General features: G+C 54.4%; 1 pseudogene across 1 annotated transcript; it reads right to left on the reverse strand.

Moving 5' to 3' along the window:
• Positions 1-496: 496 nt before the first annotated feature.
• On the reverse strand, positions 497-12,668 carry LOC112623813 (annotated as a pseudogene). Its single transcript, XR_003119214.1, has 6 exons — positions 12,609-12,668; positions 12,265-12,310; positions 12,053-12,069; positions 2,050-2,320; positions 1,233-1,329; positions 497-557 (listed from the first exon to the last, which is right to left on the reverse strand). The product of XR_003119214.1 is annotated as an uncharacterized LOC112623813 (transcript).
• Between the last annotated feature and the right edge of the window lie 690 nt (positions 12,669-13,358).

Below are 13,358 nucleotides of genomic sequence, written 5' to 3' on the forward strand. Positions count from 1 at the left end.
ACTTGGAGACGCTCAGCTGGACGCCGCTCTCAACATAGCACAGGATGGCCTGAGGGTAGGGGAGGGAGGCAGAAGGTGTCCACAGAGTTAGGAACCGCGGGGTTAGCTGGTAAAGCTGCCCAGGCGAGGCTGGGGGCTGCCTCATTCCAAATGCTCCCTCCTACAACAAGCCTTCCTGATTTCACCTCCTCCACTAGCTCAGTCCTCAGCTCGCCGCTGAGGCCTCCGATTTATTGCGAAGACATCATTTGGCGTTGCTCACAGGTGGGCTCCGGAAGGGCCGTGCCTCCCCTCTGACACTGGGGGTTCCCCAGGGCAGGGGCCGGGTGAGCTAGTAGGGGTGCTGAGCAGCTACAGCCTGGGCTCCAGGCCCCCACCCATTTGCAGTTCAGTCCCAGGCCACCAAAAGGCGTGGCGGGGGAGCCCAGGACTGCCTGGCAGGGCCCTATCTTCCCGAGTCTCTGGGCTCACACCTGTGCCAGGTCCCTTAGGGTCTGCTGTAGCCCCTCTCCGTCCTCTGTCTCCAGGGCCGCCTGCTCCTGTAGCCGCAGGGATTCCTGGAGTGCAGTTAGGGAGACAAAGAGTGGTCCAGGTTCTGTCTTATCTCAAACCTCCCTTTCCCTTCCCTCCCTGGCTCACCACTGACCAGGTGGCTTCTGAAGCCATGTCCATAGGCCAGCCACCTGGCCCGGGGGGCAGCAGGCCTGAGGCCCTCACTGAACAGACCAAGCCCAGAGAAGAGCTGTGTCCTGCCCCATGTCACACAGACAATTGGAGGAGAGCCGAACCTAGAACCCAGGCCAGGCCCCACACAGAGGGGTGACCAAACCAGGCTGTACCCTGGGGTAGTGAGTGTCCCACTGGTGGGGGAGGGGGAGGAGCTGGGTTGCCAGAGGCAGCATCTGGACCTGGAGAGCGCAAATGGGAGTTCAAGTCCCGACTCTCCTGCTTACTGGCTCTGAGACTGGACAAGCATTTCCCCTCTTGGGCCTCAGTTTCCCCATCTGTGTCATGAGGATTATGCTACAGGGCTGCTGGGGGGAAGAAATGGGATGGAGGAGGTGAGTGTGCTTACCACGAAGACTGCACACCTGTGAGACCTGAACCTGAGTGTGAGTGGGATGCTGGGGGTGGCCCAGGCGGCCCAAGCAGCCCAGCCCTAAGCCTGTGTCCATGGATCTGGCCGGTACCCCATCCCACCCTGCCACATCTCAGGGGCAGCTGCGTCTCACCAGGGCCTCAAGCTTCTCGGTGAGGTCCTTGTTGACCTGATCCTTCTCCAGATTCTGCTTCTGAAGACGCTCCACTGCCAGGCCCAGCTCTGTCACTCTGGAGTTGGGGGAGCAACAGAGGTGAATAGGGGACCACCACTGCCTCTCAAATCCACTAGCTCTGTGTCCACCATGCTTCTCCAAACCCGAGGCAGGGACCCTAACATCCACCTCCCTGGCTGTGTGACCTTAGGCAAGTCCCGGCTCCTCTCCAGACCTCACGCTTCTCATCTGTGAAACGGGAATGAGGTTCCCACCAGCTTTATCTCATGGGAAAGCACTTGAGGACGTGTCCAGGTGGCAGAAGTAAGGGGCACAAGTTTTTTTGTTTTATTTTTTTCAGACGGAGTTTTGCTCTGTCATCCAGGCTGGAATACAGTGATGTGATCTTCACTCACTGCAACCTCCACATCCTGGGTTCAAGCGATTCTCCTGTCTCAGCCTCCCTCATAGCTGGGATTATAGACACGCACCACCACACCTGGCTAGTTTTTGTATTTTAGTAGAGACAGGGTTTCGCCTGTTGGGCAGGCTGGTCTTGAGCTCCTGACCTCAGGTAATCCCCCCACCTTGGCCTCCCAAAGTGCTGGAATTACAGGTGTGAGCCACCGCACCCGGCCACAAGTTCTGTCATCAGAGGCTAAGCTGTTTATGATATACACCGGGCTAGTGCCTTCGGAACCTCAGTGGGGTGCCTGGGAAGACTGGCTGAGCTCACAGAGGAAGGCCCTGTGCCTAGTGAACAGATGCTCCCTTCTCCCCAACCCTCCAGTTTCACCTTCTGCAGGGACGCCTGCCTTGTGCAGCACCCACCAGGTACCCACGTGGCACTGAGGTCAGCCTCATCCAGGTCGCTTTGCATCTGCTGCTGGGCCAGGTCCTTCTCGTGGAGCCTCTTGTCCTGCAGCTGCTCCTCTAGCTGGGCCTGCTTCTCCAGGGCTGCCTCGGTCCGGCTCTCTGCCAGCCGCAGGTCCGTGATCAGTCCCAGGCCTGCCTCCTGGACAGCTCATGATGTCCGGGCCAGATCCCCTCCCAGCTGCAGCAGGTCCCTTGGGGAGAGAGCACAGGCTGGCGATGGGATGGGGCTCACTCCCAACTACAAATTAAAACTATGCTGGGGCCAGGCGTGGTGGCTCACACCTGTAATCTCAGCACTTTAGGAGGCTGAGGCAGGCAGATCACCTGATGTCAGGAGTTCAAGACCAGCCTGGCCATCATGGTGAAACCTCGTCTCTACTAAAAATACAAAAAATTAGCCAGGCATGGTGGCACACTCCTGTAGTCCCAGCTACTTGGGAGGCTGAGGCAGGAGAATTGCTTGAACCCAGGACATGGAGACTGCAGTAAGCCGAGATCATGACGCTGCATTCCAGCCTGGGTGACACAGTGAGACTGCATCTCAAAAAACAAATAAATAAAATAAAAATAAAAATAAAACTATACTAGGCTGGGTGCGGTGGCATGCACCTGCAGTTTCAGCTATGTGGGAAGCTGAGGCAGGATTGCTTGAGCCCAGGAGTTTGAGGCCAGCATGGGAAACATAGTGAGACTCCATCTCAAAAACAAAAGAGAAAGAAAAAAAAAAAACACACACACACACAAACCCTACACTGGGATGCCATTTGTCCACTATCAGACTAGGGGGAAAAACAAGGGTCACATAATACACAGGGAGGGGCTTTGGGGTAACAGGCGCTCCCCTACACAGCTGGTGGGAAGGTGAGTACAACCACAATGGAGAGCACTGGGGGAAAGCTCCGAGAACTATGCATGCATAGGACCTTCCCACCAGCTCCTCCTCTAAGAACGTATCCAAAGATATACTCCAGCACAGAGAAGATGGCTTGTGCACAAAGTCACTGCAGCATTGCTCGTGTAAAAAATCCTGGTGACAACCTGAATGTCTATCAAAAGGGGACTGCTACTAAGTACGTGATGGTACATCTATTCAGTGGAACACTCTGTGGTCAAGAAAACCAGTGGAGAAGTTCTTACTGGTCTGACACAGAGTCACCTCCCAATTATAACTAATATGTGAGGAAAGCATCTTCGAGAACTGTGAAGATGAAATTTTACCAGGCATATATACAAAAAAGTGTGCATGTGTCTGTGTGTGTGTGTGTGTGTGATCTGCTTTATTTGATTATGTAAGATAACCCTGGAAGGTCACTTAAGAAACTGATAGGCCAGGAGCGGTGGCTCACGCCTGTAATCCCAGCACTTTGGGAGGCCAAGGCGGGAGGATCACCTGAGGTCAGGAGTTCGAGACCAGCCTGGCCAACATGGCGAAACCCTGCCTCTACTAAAAATACAAAAATTAGCTGGGTGTGTTAGCTCATGCCTGTAATCCCAGCTACTTGGGAGGTGGAGGTGGGAGAATTGCCTGAACCGGGGAGGCAGAGGGCTGCAGTGAGCCAAGATCGTGCCACTGCACTCCAGCCTGGGAGACAGAGGGAGACTGCATTTTGAAAAAAAAAAAGAAGAAGAAACTGATAATGCTTCTCATAGTAACTTGGTGGCCGAAAAAAGAAAAAAAAATTGTACATATAAAAAGAAAAAGAAGCTGATAATGCTGCTTGCCTACAAGGAGGGAAGGGGAATATCTAGGGTCAGAGGTGAAAGGGAGCCGTTTTACTGTGTACCCTTTTGAAATGTGAACCTTGTGAACACGTGACTTAATCAAAAGTAAAATACAAAAATTTTCAAGGCTACTTAAAAATTTTGTTTTTGTTTTTTTGAGACGGAGTCTCACTCTGTTGCCCAGGCTGGAGTACAGTGCTACAATCTCGGCTCACTGCAACCTCCGCCTCCCTGGTTCAAGCAATTCTCCTGCCTCAGCCTCCCGAGTACCTGGAATTACAGACGTACGTCACCACACCCAGCTAATTTTTGTATTTTTTAGTAGAGACGGGGTTTCACCATGTTGGCCAAGTTGGTCTTGAACTCCTGACCTCAGATGATCTACCTGCCTCAGCCTCCCAAAGGCTGGAATTACAGGCATGAGCCACCGAGCCTGGCCTTAAAAATGTATTTTTGCAGGCCCATTTCTGTAATTCCAGCACTTTAGGAGGCCAAGGCAGGTGGATTGCTTGAGTCCAGGAGTTTGAGACCAGCCTGGGCAACACAGCAAGACCCTGTCTCTAAAAAAAAAAAAAAAAAAATTAGCTGGACATAGTGGTGCACACTTACAGTCCCAGCTACTTGGGAGGCTAAAGTGGGAGGATCACTTCACCCTGGGAGGTCAAGCCTAACGTGAGTTGTGATTGTGCCACTGCACTTCAGCCTGGGCAACAGAGAGACACTGTCTCAAAAAAAAAAAATGTATTTTAAGTCCATAATACAGGTTAAATCCTTTCCTTTCCTGAATGAACTGTACCCCTGATTATCCAATACTAAGGAGGGACACTGCCTCATTCCAGAATTCTAATTAATATAAAAGGACTGACTAAATGAGAAGCTCACAGTTTTGCAGCCTCTGATGAGTGGGTTGGATCTTGAAAGGAGAGACAACAGGCATAGGGACATCCCGATGGAAGAATACATTCTACTTATGGAGTCTTGATTAATTAATTAATTAATTAATTAATATAAAATAAAAGCAAGCAGAAGAACCTGAATCTGACCTAGCTTTAGATCCAACATCCAATTTACAGGAAATACATGGGATAAAGAAACATGTTAATTGACACCATAAGGATGCAACCAACAAAATCCAGGCCATGAGAATCTCCAAGGACAATTGGCCCAGTTTCCTGAACAAATAAGTTAAAAGGAACTTAAAACACAAAGCAGGGGCCGGGCACAGTGGTTCGGGCCTGTAATCCCAGCTCTTTGGCAGACCAAGATAGGTGGATCATCTGAGGTCAAGACCAGCCTGGCCAACATGGTGAAGTCCCCATCTCTACTGAAAATACAAAAGTTGGCCAGGCGCGGTGGCTCAAGCCTGTAATCCCAGCACTTTGGGAGGCCAAGATGGGCGGATCATGAGGTCACGAGATCGAGACCATCCTGGCTAACCTGGTGAAACCCCGTCTCTACTAAAAAATACAAAAAACTAGCCGGGCGAGGTGGCGGGCGCCTGTAGTCCCAGCTACTCGGGAGGCTGAGGCAGGAGAACAGTGTAAACCCAGGAGGTGGAGCTTGCAGTGAGCTGAGATCCGGCCACTGCACTCCAGCCTGGGCAACAGAGTGAGACTCAGTCTCAAAAAAAAAAAAAAAAAAAGAAAAGAAAAGACAAAGCCACCAGTCACATTTTGTGAATGTCTATGGATCTGGATTCAAACAAATTGTAAAGAAAAAACTAAAGTAAGACTATCTGTGACTTTTTTTTTCCTGTTCTTGAGACAGTTTCTCTCTGTCACCCAGGCTGGAGTGCAGTGGTGTGATCTCGGCTCACTGAAGCCTCTGCCTCCTGGGTTCAAGCGAGTCTGGTGCCTCAGCCTCCCCAGTAGCTGGGATTACAGGCGTGTGTCACCACACCTGGATAATTTTTTTATTTTTAGTAGAGGTGTGGGTTCACCACGTTGGCCAGGCTGGTCTCTAACTCCTGACCTCAGGTGATCTGCCCGCCTCGGCCTCCCAAACTACTGGGATTACAGGCCTGAGCCACTGCACCTGGCCTACTGTGACATTTATGAGACATATGGAAAATCTAGACACTGGCTATTTGATGATATTAAGAAAAGATTATTAAACCAGGTGTGGTTGCTCACGCCTATAATCCCAGCACTTTGGAAGGCCAAGGAAGGAGGATCACTTAGGCTCAGGAGTTCAAGACCAGCCTGGGCAACAAAGTGACACCTCGACTCTACAAGAAATAAAAAAATCAGCAAGCCTGGTGGCATGCACCTGTGTTCCGAATCGCACAGGACCTGAGGTAGGAGGACTGCTTGAGACCAGGAGGCCGAGGCTGTAGTGAGCCATAAAGAAAAGAAAAAATAAAGAAAAGATTACTAACTAAAAGGTTTTTAATGCACTAAATGAAACAGCTTGGCCCCCTGCCTTGGGGCTCTCTCTACAGCCTCCCGACACTGCTGTTGAGCTGACTGCTCACACCGATCAGATGCCCCTGTTCAAAGATCAAGCAGGCCCAAGCTCCCCCGCTGAGGCAGGCTCTCCTTTCCCTGTACCAGCCCTTCCTTCAACCCCCCTGGCTGCCATGGGCTCGCACCTCCCTGCCTTTGCTCATGCCTTGCTTCTGCTTGGAGTGTCTGCAGCTCTGCTTCAACCCTACCCATTCCTTGAGGCTCTGAGCAAATTCCATCTCCACAAAGCGGTTTTTCTGACCTCCCCATCCCTCCCATCCTTCTGAGCCTCCAGGACATTCCCTCTGTCCCATGTACATATCACTGACCACTCGCTTCCTTAGTCTAGAATTTTGGGGATCTACGTCTCTTCATCACTAGAGGCTGTGAGGTCCTTGGTAGCAAAGCTGAATATTCTAGTGGATTAAAATCAGGAATTTTGGCCTGGTGCAGTGGCTCATGCCTATAATCCCAGCACTTTGGGAGGCTGAGGCTGGCAGATTGCCTGAGCCCCTGAGTCTGGAGGAACACAGTCCAAGGGTGCTCAGGGGAGTTGGAAGTAGGGGGTTTCTCCTGGACGGCCGCCGCAGGCCTGCCAAGTGTCTGCGCCAAGCCCACTGAGGTCATTGGTGAGCAGTGTCCGCATCTGTGTGTGGTGGCGCTGGCCTGGGGCAGCCACACATGCTGTGCACTGATGTTGGTGGCCCTCACTAGGTGCGAACAGGGTGTTATTTTGTCATTTGTCTCCAGGCAGGACCCTGTGTGTGTTTGTGTGTGAGTGCTGAGTTCATGTCGACGGTTTGGTGCCCCTGAGCCTTCCCGTGAACGGGTAAGGCGGCATCTGGCTGAAGGTCTATGTTGTGGTGCAGGTGTTGGGTCTGGCTGTGTGTATCAGGGCATATGTCTGTGTTGTCGGCGAGGCAAGTGTACAACCGCACGTGCGTGGGTCTGGGGAGTGTGCCTGGGCTCCCTGGTATGTGTGATACACACTTTGTGCATCTGGGTATGCCTTTGTGGGCTGATTGGTGGCTATGTTGAACTGTATGCTTTCTCTGTCCGTGTGCAACCATGAGGTGGGAGACAGCGTGCTGTGTCATCTGCATGTGGGTGTTATGGGTCCGCGGTGGTGGGATGACTGTTCTGTGCCTGTGTGGGGTTGTGCAGCATCTGGCTGTGGCTGTGGGTTACAATGTGCATATTCTGTGAATTGGAGTGTTTCTGTCCCTGAGAAGCAAGTGTAGGCGCAGCCTGGTTTTAGGGTCTCACTATGTTGTTGGTGGCATGTTTTGTGCATCTGTGTGTCTCTGTGTGGGGCCCAGTGTGGCCTGTGTCGTGTACACACTGCATATCTGTGTGAAGCAAGTGCTGTTTGCCTCTGGGACACAGAGGGGTTCAGGCTGTTGCCGGATTCTCCTCCCGCCAAGGCCAGGACCCTGTCCTGTCGGCCACACCTCACCCCTTTCCACAAACTTCACCCCGCACAAAACAGCCTTTCAATTTTACTTGTAATTCAAAAGGGAAGGAGGCTGCCACTAAGCCAGAGATGAAAGAAGTTGACTGTCTCCCCTAGCAACCACTGCCCTCAGACCGCCATTCAATTTAGTCTTTCCGGGTTGCTATGGACACAAGGGAGCCCAGGGGGTCTCTCCTCTGAGCTAAGGGAGGCGTGGCCACTCCCTCCTTTCCATTCCCAGCTACGCCTACACCTGCTTCTCAGGGACAGCAAGAAGGAGGGACCCCCATTGGGGCCCTGAGATCCTCTCTCTTGGCTGGGAGGTGGCCTCTGGGAGTGCCTCAGTTTCCCTGCAGGACATGCAGGCAACAGGATAAAGACCTGACCCTCCCTCCACTCCCCATGCAGGGTTGGAAAGATCAGAAAAATCTCGCTGATTGCCCCCCAACCCAGCCCACCATGCCAGTGAGGGCCGCAGGGGCAGGCACTTGCCACCTGTGGCCATGGAGACAAGGGGGTGGCAGGGAAAGAGAATGTTGCCCAACTGCAGAGCCCTGGACCAAGGGTCTCATCCCAGCATCACCACTGACCTTGGGCCTATCATGCCCCCTCTCCAGGACTTACTTTCCCTATCTGTGATAAGGTGATCTCCAGGCTCTGAAGTTCTCTGGGACCCACCCTCCAGGAAAGGCCTTTGCAGTCATTCCTATTCCACCTCTGCCTCCAGGTGGAGCCTCATTCAAACCATGGTGGATAGAGGACAACTGAAGCAGCGGGCGCCCTCTGCGTGCCATTTGGGGCCCCCCTAGCCACAGGAGGGAGCCTTCCACACTAACCCAGACCCCCTGTGCTGCAGTCCCAGCCCCAGCTGCTATGTCCCAGCAGAGGAGGAACCTGTCACCTCCCACCTCTTCCCTTCCCTGCCAACTGGGGGCAGGGCTAGCTTCAGAAGGTGGCATTTAAGAGGCAGGCCCTGGGGGTGTGGCACTGTGCCATGCATGGGCCAAAAGGAAAGAGAGGGCTGGCTCAGGGCCCCATCAACACTGACAATGCAAGACTGGGGCCAGCATGCCCTACACACCCGCTGCAGACCCTGGGAAAACTAGCTCTCCACTGTCCTGATGCTAGGGGCCACTGTGGGCTGCCTACCCACCTCCCTCACAAGTCCCAACTCGTCGGGGGTTTGTCCAGCCAGGCAAATCCCAGGACACGGACACGGCCCATAGTCACACACAGGAACACACACCCTCCTCCCAGTGCGGGCTCCAGCCTGGACAAGCCCAGCTCAGGGGTCCCACGCCAACCCCAGCTCTGCCACTACCACACAGGGGACCCTGGGCCAGCCGCTGCCTCTCTGGGTCCCTTCCAACTTTGCGGGGGCCAGCTGTGCCCTGAAATCCTTAGCCCAGAGTCTCTTCCCGTACGTAGGAAACAAAACTTCAGAACTTTGGTTCTAGACTGGGTTAGTCTAGAAACCAAACAGAGCCCCAGGGCTGCGCTGGAAGACCTGGTGTCTAGCCTTAACTGGCTGTGTGCCCCCAGCACGGTGCTTCCCATCCCTGAGCTTCAGTTTTCTCCTTTGTTAAATGGGCATCATAATGGTCCCAAACTTGGTGTATTAAATGTGAAACACTCAGCACGTGCCTGGCACATACTAGGCACTCAATAAACAGTAGCTACTATTAATATGTTATTGCCACCTGCATGCCTCCCATCTGCACACATACACTCGGTCCCACTTGCAACTCCCTTACCAATCTTCAGCCACCACCAACTTTCCAGGGTCACCTCCCGGCCACCTGGAGGCCCAAAGCAGACAGTGCATCAACAGCATCACGCACCCCTGGCACCGGCTCACACCCAGCTCCCGCCCCAGGCTGTGGGACCCCCACAAGCCTGCAGCATGGGTGATGTGAATCCTGCCTGGACATGAAGACAGGCCTGCTTCTCCTTCCTTCCCTGCCTGGAACCCATTCCAATAGGCAGTGGCGGCAGGTCTTGTGGCTGCCCCAGATGGCCTGCAGAACACCGCGGGTGGCCACACCAGCCTCCAGCCAGCATCCAGCCACCGCCTCAGCCCCAAGGCCCGTGGCAGTGGTAGCACAGGGAGATGCCTAGAAACTCAAGGGGCAGGAATCTCTAGGGATCTCGTTCTCTGTGTCCCGCATCCCTAACAGGCCTGGGACAGATGGGAACAAAATGCCCCTATGCCAGGCACTTTATTCTACTATTTCCTATTACTCACACAACTCCACGTCCCATTACAATCCCCACTACAGAAAACACGCTTGAAGAATGTAGTGATTTGTTCAACGCCACTCAAGGTGGCAGAGCCTCAATCCAAGCTCAGGCCAACCTGACACCAGGGCCCATCTTTTGCCCCATGTGTGGGCCTGGTCTAGATGCCTCCATGCCCTCAAACCAGGGGAGCTCTGGCCTAGCCCACCACCTGGGCGGCACCCACCCTCTCGCTGACCGCGTTGTACTTAATGGCAAGTTCATCGCGCTCGGCACGGCTCTGGGCCAGCAGGTCCTCCACGCGGGACAGCTCCTGCTGCAGCAGCTGGTTCTCCTCCTGCAGTGACAGCAGCGATGCCATCTCCGTGGCTGGCAGCGGGACTGGCAAGGGACAGTGAGTACATGGTTGGCTTCTGGGTCCAGTGGGACATCCTCCCCACATGGGGGGAGGGCAAGAAAACCATCCAGGCCCCTGAGATGAGCCCAGGTGGGAATGGCTGCAGCACCAGGCCTGCAAACAGAGCTGAGAACAGGGAGGAAGGCAAGGAGGGGATACAAAGCTGGACATAAAGTGAACACAGCTCCAGCTAAAGTGTGGCCCAGCAGCTTTTGGAGGTGCAGGAGAGAGACTCAGTCTAGGAGCCAGGAGACCCCTGAGTTCTTGCTCCCTCCTTTTCCAATTACTATTCTTCTCTGGGGCCTGTTTTACTTATCTGTAAAATCGGTGGGGCGGGCACGGACTCACGCCTGTAATCCTAGCACTTTGGGAGGCGAGATGGGAGGATCACCTGAGGTCAGGAGTTTGAGACAAGCCTGGCCAACATGGCGAAGTCCTGTCTCTACTGAAAATACAAAAATTAGTTGGGCATGGTGGTATATGCCTGTAGTCCTAGCTACTTGGGAGGCTGAGACAGGAGAATCACTTGAACCCAGGAGGCGGAGGTTGCAATGAGCCGAGATTGCACCACTGCACTCCAGCCAGGGCAACACAGCGAGACTCTGTCTCAAAAAAAAAAAAGGTAGAATAGTAACCAGATCCTCCCAGAAAAGCATCGAAGCCGCACTCAAGGGAAGAGCTTCAAGGAACTTTAAAGGCTAGGACTCAGGATAGCGTGGGTCAGGTTGTGAGGAGGAGGAGAAAGACAGAAGAGGGAAAGAAAGGCCAGCAGGAGAAGCGGGGTTGTCCACCTCCTGTGGGTTTCCCTTCTACCCCGGGAGAACTGGACATACGCCCCAGGTGTCAGGGTGAGGGCCCCCTGAGTCTCTCTCTGTCTGGGGCTCCAGGGCACCAGCATCCCTGGTGCTCCCAAGGAGGGGGCCCGTCTGTAGCTTGTCAGTTGAACAGAGACAATGGTTAGAACACCAAAACGCCATCATGGAGAGCTGCCAGCACACCAGCTGCAACTGACTGTGCCCTTCCCAGACCCTCAAGCCACATAATGACATACCACCACCATGTGTGCCACCCACTGAGAGAAGCAGGGACCATCCACCTTCCTGCCCACATGGGAAATGCATGGACAGCGCCATCCACTCAGACTTCTGCAAAACCCTGGTCTGAGCTGAGCTGCCCTTTCCCTACATCTTGGGTTCAACCAGCTCACAACTTCCCCGGGTGGGAATATGGGATTTGGGGTTCACATCTTTGCAGCAGGCTACAGGCAAGCACGGAGGGGATGCTCAGCCCTTCCTTCTAGTTGCACCACATGCGGAATAAGTCTGGGCAAATTACATCCCTGAGCCTCCGTTTCCTCATCTGTAAAATGGGTTCTTCCATCATAGGGTTGTGCCTGCCCCACAGCGAGTTACAGTCATGATCATCATGGTGACTGCTCAGGAAAGGGACATGCAAAGAGGTAAAATGTGGGTGGTGTCTGTGGAGGGGAGCGGATGGGGGTGGCACCTGGGCTCTCAGGCCGGGAGAGGTTGCAGGTGACAATCTCCCTGATGTGGGCAGGCAGGCTGGTGGTCTGAGCGTCCTGGGCCAGGTCCCGCGTGCCCAAGCCCTTCTCCTGGCACAGGACACTGCAGTGTCTGTAGGAAAAGCGAGAGGGTCTTCGGGGGACCTGGGACCCGGGGCTCCCTGGCCTCAGGGGGGAGAGCCAAGTCCTACCGCCCAAGATATGGGTCCCCAGGAGCCCCGGCAAGATGGAGTGAAGCCTGGGAATTAGAATCCAAAAAATCCCCGTGGGAGGAGCCTCTTGTGCGCTCCCCGCCCCTGGAAGAAGGCCACCCAGGGCCAGAGATGCGAACCAAACCCCACGAGCAACTCCCAAACCCCACTGAGGCAGTCCAGTGTTGGGGGCTCCAATCTGGCTCCGACCCTAGATGGATGAGGATCCGGCTATGCCAGAGGTCCTCTGAACCCTAAAATCTGGAAGTAGGGACTCCCCTTCTCCCAATGCAGGGCACTGGGATGAGGGAGCCACAGCAGGTGCACCCTGTGTGTACCTCTGCCCCCTCCCCCGTCTTGCCAGGAACTGCAAACAGGGGCCCCTTATGCCCCACCACCACCACACCCCTCCCACCCCTTGACCCCCAAGAGGCACACACCTCTCACCACTCCTGCTAAGTCCACGCTACCCCGCCCCAGACAGGGTGGGCACAGCCCCCAGGACCCACCTGGATAACCGTCTCTAGTGTCAGCTCGACCTCCTGTGCCCCCGCCAGCCCCAAGCTCATGGGGGGGAGGCTGTGGGCACTCCTCCAGCCCCCTTTCCCAGGACCCCAAGACTAGCTCAGTCAGCACGCGCCACAGCCAGGCTGCTGTGCTGAGCACCAGGCAGATTAAGCTTAAATCCGGCGGCGCCCCCATGTGACCACCGGGGTGGGAGGAGCGGGATGGGGGCTGAAGCGGGAGGGGATGGGAAAGGACAGAAGAGGAGGGAAGCAGAGGCGGGAGCTGAAGGAAGAGGAAGAATAAAGAGAGGGGAGGAGAAGGGAGAGAAAGGGAGGGAGGAAAGACAAGAGGGAATGGGGGGAGGAAAAGAGGGGAGGTACCTGGAGGTCAGGACCTCACACACTCTCCACCCTCCACAGGTTGCTGGGTCCTAGAGCCCTCCAAGCCAGGGGATGGGGTCAGTAGCCATGAGACAGGAAAGGCCAGAGTCCTAAGTCTTCCAGATCATCTTTGCTGGCCCAGAACTGGGGGTCACATGGTTAGCTAAGAATGCAAGGATTTACGGCATGCTGGGAGCACGCTTTCCCACAACAGGTGTAGGGCAAAGAATGCAGGCTGTGAGGTCACCCAGAGCAGGCTAGGCTGCTTAGTTGGGCATGAGCGGTCCAGCCTGGACTGATGAGCATTTATGCAACACCTGTGGCATTCCTAGGTCTGACCTACACACAGTGGCACAGCCCCCACCTACAAAT

The sequence above is a fragment of the Theropithecus gelada genome, chromosome 1 (assembly GCF_003255815.1).
Source record: "Theropithecus gelada isolate Dixy chromosome 1, Tgel_1.0, whole genome shotgun sequence".
NCBI classification, from domain to species: Eukaryota; Metazoa; Chordata; class Mammalia; order Primates; family Cercopithecidae; genus Theropithecus; species Theropithecus gelada.